Raw genomic sequence first — 9,529 nt, forward strand, 5'->3', positions numbered from 1 at the left:
AATCGCTTACAGTGTGTGAATTAATACCAAGCGTGTCCCACACTGAAAGCTGGAGACGTAAGTGACCTAGCAGGGACTATAGCTGCTTAGTTTAGCCGTACATTAGGCCGAATAGTGAGTGCTGATTCTGTTTCTAGTTTACGTGTAAGGAACACGCTTCCTCGGTCTACAATGCAGCTCTCAGTCAGTCAGTTGTTGACTTCCTCCCTCCAAGGTGCTGAATGAATGAATCTGAATGCACATACAAACATAGTTCCTTTCTGGTGCACAAATTGTAATGGATTTGCCATAATTTTAGTGAAAGTACATGCAGACCAAGCATTCATAAGATGGAATTACCGATGGGTAGCAAATTACAAGTTTAACAGAGCAGTTTTTCAGATTATTTGAACATGGATGGGAGTGAATCAGGATAAGGAGAAAGATAAGGATCACGACTGTTGTGTTGAAGTCAAAGTAGAACCGGCATGCTCCTTTAAGTTGGTTTGTAATCACTCTTACATGAATGCACTACTTTACAGATGGACAATATGTGTGGTAATGATATTATGATTCCCATGTCTGGATTGCATTGCAACATAGCAGGAGTGCAAAGTTTTCAGTGGACTCTTAGTGGATACATTAATTTATACCACAATGTCCTGTACCATCTTTACCAAGTTGAAAAAAAGAAATTACGGTCTATTTGTTCCTTGACGGTTCATGGTGCTTGTCTTTCAATCTGTGGTGCTGATGATTCACAAAGAAACAGCTGAACATTTTCCAGATTTTAATTTTTTTTTATATGTTTACTATTATTTTCCAAGTGAACTGGTACGTGCATCGTGTAAATAAATGATCGCAATATACTGTTGATAATAATCTGTATGTTTTTATACTGTACACATATATTGTTCTGTGAGAAGCTGGCACTGTGTTTACACTATTTTGGGTACAAGTTCCTGCTTCGGGCAGCGTGCTGTGATTGTCGATGATCATTTGTTGGGCTGCAGAACCTGCACAGTTCTGCGGTCCGACCTGTGGTGCTCCTCCTCTTTTATAAAACCGACCAATGAGAATGAGGTGTTGCAGGTCATCCCTCTCAGGCCCCACTGAAGATGGCCGCGTTGTTTATATGATTTTGTACAGGCATTACTGTTGTCATACATACTGTGCGTTATCTTGACTGAGCTGTCTTCCACATGTCCCCTGCAATAAATGTTATGATGTAAGATTTCTGTGTCATAAGTGCTTTGTGACTGTGACTTTTTTTTTTTTTTTTTTTTGTAAAATTCAAATTGTTTGAATTACTGGCACAACGATTCATTCATTGCGTGACGATTCAACTGATAAAAGGAAATGAACTGGACTGAATCCCTCAGGCTTCAGCCTCCAGCCTCCTCTGAAATCCTCTGAATCGAATCATTCATGATTTAAAACAAAAAAGCCAAACCCTGTTGTAATCTAGTGAAATATTATGGACTGCAACTTTTTTCATATATTTTTTTTTTTTAGAATAAATAATACTAAAATAATTCTGTTGTCGGATTTTTTTCACTCCTCAGTCTAGTCTTATATTAGTGCACATGTTTATTAGCCAGAAGCCCTGAATCGAATCATTGACTTGAATCTTAGTTTTCAAAATTGGGTCAAATTGAATCTCCTAATAAAGGAAATTTGTTCTTAAATCAAATTGCGGTCTATAGCAAAGTGTGAATTGAACGTGTTGCATGAAGTTGGTGTTTTGCGTCATGACCCTGGAGGTCGACAGTCATTCTCACCTGCGAATGCCAGATGCTGCTGGATGTGTAACACCAGAATCAGCAGCATCAGGCTCTGTTTCAGGGATCGGGTTCAGCTGGCCCAGATTTCCCAGGTTCCTGTGTGCCAGATAACCTGACACGAACGGACGCGGCTCCGCTCCACACGCCCCGCTGCTGTCATTCAACCCAGAGCAAGAGTTAGTCAGCAGTAATGGAAGGAGTAACACAACACTGGGCCAATGTGGAGCATCATGTCCTAAGTGCAGTGTGTGTTTGCATGTGTGTGCGTGCATGTGTGTGTTCTCATGACGAAGCAAACTCCATCTTGTTGCATTACCTAACCACATCTCTCGTTCTGCGTTATGTCACTGAGTGTTGCTTCATTTGAAACTGTCTACTGGTGTTTGTGTCAGAGTCGTCATTGCACAATGGAAAGAATCTTATTTTTCCTCCTCTGGCTTGTTAACCTCCACCATACACAGTGGATATGACACTTTTTTCCACAGGCAGACCAGGGGAAGTATGCCTGTGGGTTGCTGTGTTGTTTCAGCCCATATTTAGCGTGTAACCATCACTTTATTGAGCTCACATTCATGAAAAGCCTGAAAATATCAGAAAATGCCTCAGTTTATGACTTTGCAGTGGCTATTGCCTCAACCAGGAAGTGACGTAAAATATGTCCTTTCATCTTTTCAGCTTTCATGTTCTCTCTGAGTTTTAATGTGTCCTCACATTCCTGATCCATACTGTAGGATGGGTGAAAGACTTTTGATCTGGAATAAATCGTGAATTGATCAGTGAATTGAAATCCTGCTGAAAGGTGCAGGATTATATGCAGGTATGCATATAATTCTTGTATTTAACTTGTTGACCTCTTTGCTTTTAACTTAAATTTTTTTCTTCTTTCTCTGCACTGCAGCACCAAGACAAATTCCTGTGTACAGTTTACACTTGGCAAATAAAGTGATTCTGATTCTGATTCTGATTAAACTTCAACCTTCCTGTAAGTGCAAGTTAAGCTTCTTCTTTAAACCCAGATTAACTTCAACTCTGTAGCTCAAAAACTTTGAACTCCAATTAAAACTTTGATGGATTTTAAACTGATTTAAGAGTTCCTCCAAGAATTATATCCTTGATGTAATTTTCTTCCAGCAGGCTGTAAATTGGTGTTGGTACTGGTAAAACTGTAATTTCCTCAGCCAGTTATCAATGTTTGCCTGTTTTGTTGTCTTCCAAAACTTAAGCAAACTGCAAGATTTTTCCCAAAAGAGAAAGAAGAAATCTGAGTTTCTCTGCTTAGGCATTACAGTTTTGAGTTTGCTAGATAGTATTTACTTAATTACTTATATACATATTTACTTACTTATTTATTTGCCTGGAAGTAGCCTGGAAAATAGCTTATTTTTCTCACTTGTTTTTATTGGGTCATTTTTTTTTCCGAGGATTTTTTCTGTTGTTAATAATCCTGGTTTGAATAATTATAATTATAATTAATAATAATAATTAATAAATATAGTTATTTATAATTAATTATAAATAATTATATTGAATAACACAATTTAGGGTAAATGATTATTCTCCAGTGTATTCATCTATGGTTACAGTTGGCTTGTGCAACACAATACCAGCAAATTTAAAATATAGGTTCCTTTATTCTAAATATAATTTTATTATACCCAGTTCATCAGTTATCATACATTAAATTAGTTTGTGATGCTGCAACTCAGCCAGCACACAGCTCCAGAGACCTAGCTGATGCAGAAACACAGACTTTTCATAAAAGGTCATCTTTCTTAAAACAGAGGTCATCTGATTTGTCCCATTAGCACAATCAATGATAAAATGATGCATTTTTATGACCACTATAGCACATTATTGACTTTTTTTTTTTTTTTTTTTAATTTCTTTACCACAGAGAGTCCTTGTGTCTGTCACACCACTCCTTCTGGTGCTAAAAATGTAATATTTAGTTGTAATATTTCCTGCATTGTCACCTCATGTTGCCCTGAGGAAGGCTGAGGACAGTTCATTGTGGATAAGTTGTTCCAGTGTCTGACCTGTAAATAAATTCCCCTGCCCTGTTGAAACTGACACTCAGCAGAGAGGATGATGTAAGGGCCTTTTCAGGATGAGAAAGATAACATGACAAACATCTATTGCTCACCGTACGGCAGGAAACAGCAACCTCATCTGGGTTACCAGACACCCCTCCACTCAACGGCCAGGGACACATTAAATATTTACATTTGATGACCAACAGAAAAAAAACTGGTTACAAGCCAAGCATGTGTTTTGCAAATTATCTCTGCAACTTGAGGTAACACATTTTACATTTCCCTGAAGAGCTTTAAGGAGAGTGTTAATTTAATCTGACTTCTTACCTATTAAATCCCAACGCAGAGAGCAGTGTGGGTCGTAATCTGTCCACCAATTGGTAGGAGGTTTGGAGCACAAAGTCCAGTGTGGTGGCTCTCATCTGGACCCCATCAGGCTGCATGTCCCCCGGCAGTCAGACTGGCATCCCTGTACCAGGCCTGTTCCTTTATTAAAGCCTCGGCCTCCTCTGACCCAACACACACAGCTCAGGCCCCGGGGAACACAGACAGAGACACACACATGGTTCCCATAGGTCAGTTTTGTTGTTTGTGAGCTGTGCGTTTGATTCCCTCATAGACCACATACGGATATGAGCTTAAGTAACGCCGAGTGAGGTGCTTTTTTCTTCGTAAAACATCTGCTTAATGATAGTGTACGAGAGGGAGGGACCGATATTCTCGCAGCGAGGCCAACCAAAATCAGACACACATGACGTGACTAAGGTGAATAAGGTTTTACCACAGTTGAACTTGTGAATGCTGACACCGCGAGCAGACGCAGAGCAACACGGTGCACGCTGTTCAGAGTTAGATCCACCTGTTGTCAAAATAAATATCAGGTTTAACCCAAACTCTGGTATAGAGGGCCGCATGCTAAAATGTAACAGCGACAGGCCAAAAAGGTGTGGGGTGTCGGTGCATCAAGGTGCAGCTTCTCAAGTGTCCGATTATGATTTGTGATTGTAAAAGGAGTTAATTCATGGATTGCAATGAGCGTAATGAAAATCCTCTGCGTCTGATGTTTCCAACAGCAACAGCGGTTTGTTTGTAATAAATAGAAGAGGAGCTGGTTTGTTAGAATAAGCAGCAACAGCCATCGTGACTGAGCTAACAGAAGAAAAGCATCTACAGAAAGTCCATCAACAGAAGATCTCAAGGAAAAAGGGCTCATAAATTGATTGACGAGTGATTTGTGGGAAGTGCAATGCAAAAACACAGCATCAGTGATTGCTTATATCAGAAATATTAGCAAAATGAAATCAGATATCAGGGTATACTCTTTTAACTTTTAACTCCAGTATTCAGATTCAAACCTAATTGAGCCACTCTGATCATGCTGCCCCACCCTGACTCTTCCTCAGTGTTCACACAATCAAACTTTGCCATAACACCAGTCACTTTTGCAGATCTTCGTCTTGCTCCCATCTGATGTCTGATCTATAGTTGCTTCTCTTAACACAGTCCTGTAAAACTGATCTAGCAGACAGACTTTTACTCCTAACACAGCATGGTTTTTGTTTTTTAATTTGACTGATGAGAAATTCATCTTTCAAATTTTTGACACATTATTTTATTTTCTTGAGAAAGTGCCATAAAAATCAAAAGAAAAAAAAACTTGAACTTGAAGAAGAAAGGAGTTTTTTCTAGTAGTGAACCCGATGATTCCTGTATTTTAACCACATGTGGAGGGAAAAAAAAGAATCTCATTTTGTGCGTCTCGCCTTGGTTCATTTTCGTTTTTGGCAAGTGGCATTGTGTGAAATCACATCTCCGCCGTTGCATATGAATTTCCGGTATTTGACTTTTCGCCGCCTTATTCATAATTATATTTTTGTTTTGGAGAATAGCATAATAATCCAGCTAGAGCCACAGCCTGTAGCGAGGGATCAGCAGCACATTTGTCTGTTCTATTGCCTATTGTTTTGAACTTTGAAATGCAATTCAGCGAGATAGATCTATAAAGATACACTAAAAGCTAAAGCGGTGGAACATGGAGGGAGATGAGACCATCCCCAGTCCCTGCAAAGCTCACTTATATTGCGTTTAGAAGAAAAAACACAGCCATGGTTACATTTAAAAAGAATTTGCTCTTCGGCCTCTAAAGAAATCCTGCAAATCTTTGGAGTCTCGCAGCATCAGTGCAAGCGCACATCCCTCTGAGGCACCAACAGAGGACATTACTGTCTTAGTGGAAAGAACACTATGAACTAAAGACATATCTTCACAGTCCTAGAGATTGCACTCTGTTCTGAAAGGTGATCTGGCACCGGATAGCAGCAGAATATGATTGTGATTGCGAAATATGGTCAAGACATTCCTGATGTATCTAACTGGGTGGTAAATACAGAGGGAGCTTTCATACTGTCTGTGGAAGGCATAGCGCTGCAGAAAATAACGGATTTCTGAGAGGAGAATTTATTGCAAATGTACACTGCAGAAAGTGTGCATTTTAACCAGTCATATTGAGCTCTAAAATCTTATTTTTCTTAAAACAAATGAGAATATAACCCAATTTGTTGAGCTATTTTCACTTGTTTCCAGTGCACATTGGTTCAGAAAGAAAGAGAAAGAGTTTAGGAGATGGATGGAACAACTCAAACTGCAGAAAAATACCAGAACTGAAAAGAAGATTAAATTAACTGTTAAAATGTGCATTTTTCAGTGCAGCGTTTAGTACTGTAATATTGAGCATTTATTTGCACTGTAAGAGCATGTACAGACAGAAAAAATAAGTAACATGCAGGAGGGGAAAGAAATACCTAAACTGGGCCTACATAGATAACTTGGCTGGATCAATCAGACATAGACAACGTTGTCAAGCTATATCAGCAACTAGAGGGAAAGCAAACAAAACAGAAAAATGTATAAAATGCAGCTCTAATAGACTATAGGTTTATTGGACATCATTTCCAATAACATAAATAAATCTGGAATCACTATTATTGCTGCAACAATAATCAATAGAAGTGATGCCTGCTCCTCCCAGCTCTGTTTCCTCCGTGCTGATTCAGGTTATCGCAGTGGGAAGGGACACCACAAAGGAAGCGCTGATAAGATTGCTTTGTTTGTAACCCCCCCTCCCCAGATAAAGCCAGGCAGCTAAGTGAAGACCAGACCTGAGACCAGACCACAGCTCTGGCCGTACATCGTTGACAGACATTAAAGCAGGCAGTAAAAATGAGGACTTAAAGGCAGCAGGCAAGCAGGGAACAGCACAGGCTCCCCGCATGAAAGAGATGAGAAAGCTGGGATCAGGGGAAATAGATAAGAGTTTTACACATCCAGCCAGGGCACGTTTCGTTTCTCACGCTGGTTTGTTGGAAAAAAAAAAAAAAAAAAAAACGTCAATGACCTGATCCAATCCGTGCTATTTGTGGGGCTAAAATTGACACATCCACACAAGGACATTTAAAGACACATCTCAAGTGCCTCAAAGCTTTAAAACCCTCTAAACCGTTCTGCTTCTCTTTATCTGTGCTCTCTCCTCCTTTGTGATAAGTGTAGATTTACAAGGGGGAATAATGGCTTTTACCTGGATTCACCTCAACAGTGTATTTCATGACCAAAAAAAAAAAAAAAAAAAAAAAAAAAAAAGAGTTCCTAATTTTTTTTTTTTTTTTTTTGGGTACACATTTAATAGTGTCCGTCCTGTGGCTGTCTTGGCCTGAGGGCCCATGATGCATGGCTGGTAAAAGAGAGTCTCGCTGGCTGCAGGCCACTCAGACACCTGAGTCACAGAGGAAGGCAGAGGTCTGGTGAGTGAAACTGGAGAGCTCCACTGCATTACAGCACCGCAGGAGAGATAAAACACTATGATAGAGGAGCGTGAGGGAAAGAGAGAGGCCCTCAGGATGCCCGTGATAAGCCTTCTTTCAGACTAAAACCGGCAATAGTAACTTAATATGATTTTTATCTGAAGAGATTGGGAAGGACTGCCACTTGTCAGACTTATCACATCGTAATGAGTAACAAGTGGATCCATTTCAATTTGTGTTGCTTATCCTTTTTACACACCAGCATGCGGGCACGTGCACACACACACACACACACACATTCACAGATTCAAAAAAACACACCGATAAGCATACAATGACTTTTACAGATACAACTGGACACACTGAAATACAGTAATCACATGTGTATATGGTTGCAAAGTTGGCAGCCCCATACAATAAAGGCTGCAAAACAAAACTTCATCTTAACAAGTCATTTAGTTTCATAGTCAGTCTGTCAGTTGTTTTTCCTGAAATAAAAGAAAAAAAAATCTCCCAGTGGGATGAGATAATGTCACTTGTTTCCAATGAAGTTTCACTCGTTTCAGTTTTTTTTTTTTCTGGAATCAAATATAAATATGTTGAAAGCAAGGCGGATCAACCCACTAATATCAAGAAATTGAGACTTGATTCAAGAAAATTCAGAAAACAAGTTGACAAGCGTTGCAAACAAGTGGGATTATCTCATCCCACTCACAGATTTTTTCACTTGTTTTGAGAAAAACAAGATCTTTTCCACTGAAGTGACACATTGAGAGAGAGTTTGTTTTGTTTTGTTTTGTTTTGTTTTGTTTTGCGGCACACAACTTGATTAACCAACAGAGTAATCACTAGTACGATCTGTAGCTGTAGGTACTGATCAAAAACTGTTCCAAAGACTGTTCCTTCCTGTCCTGCATCATCAATGCAGATAAACCCTGATATCCCCTTTCACCTCAAGTCTGTGTCCCTCCGCCTGCTTTCATAAGTTAGATTTGCTTGCATGTACTGTAGGCATGCACATGCACACGATTAAACACACACACACACACACACACACACGCACGCACGCACGCACGCACACTCACTCAGACACACACAGTCGCTCACACACGGAGCAGTACTTGTTCCCATATGTGAGAGGGGGAGTTTAGAAAAGGGAGGGAGGGATCAAATAGCTCACAGAGTGACACAGCTACACAAAACACACACAGCCTCTCAGACAGTCATTTTCTGTGATCACCCTTCAGGTGAAGAGACCAGATCAGGAATCCTAATATCAAGGTAGAGGAGGAGACCAAGTCTGACTTGACTCAGAGAGAGTGCAAGAGAGAGAGAGAGAGAGAGAGAGAGAGAGAGAGAGAGAGAGAGAGAGAGAGAGAGAGAGTCCACTCTGCCTCCCAGACTGTTACCTCAGTGCTCTGTGAAGGTGGAGTCATTTCGGGGTAGAGAAGGGTAGAGAGAGAGAGATGAGGAGAGAGTGAGAGGAACCGGGGAAGAGAATAAGAAAGAGGGATTACCTGACATGCACTTGGATTGACAAACATTCCACTTTAAGTCCCGGATCCTGGTTTTCGTCTTCAGAGTGAAATCTGAAAATGCTTTCTTGCACACATGGAGTGGAGCTGCTCTTCTAACAGGTAGTGAGTACATTGCGGTGCACCTTATTCCATTTCGGCGGCGGTGCTAAGGAGTTTAACACATGGCAAATTTTCCTCCTGGATATCAGTGAACTTTTTATTTTTTGGAGTTTTCATGTGAGTAACTGTCTGGAACAAACAAAGGTCAACGCTGGAGCGGCCAAGAAACAACGTCAACATTTCACAAACAATTTAGGAAGAGTTAGAAAACAGAAGGAAAGCAGGTTTGTTACTGGAATACACACGCATAGTAATCGCTGTAATTTTTTTTTTACCTAATCATTGTTCATCCAGACTGA

The sequence above is a fragment of the Myripristis murdjan genome, chromosome 9 (genome assembly GCF_902150065.1).
Source record: "Myripristis murdjan chromosome 9, fMyrMur1.1, whole genome shotgun sequence".
Classification (NCBI taxonomy): Eukaryota; Metazoa; Chordata; class Actinopteri; order Holocentriformes; family Holocentridae; genus Myripristis; species Myripristis murdjan.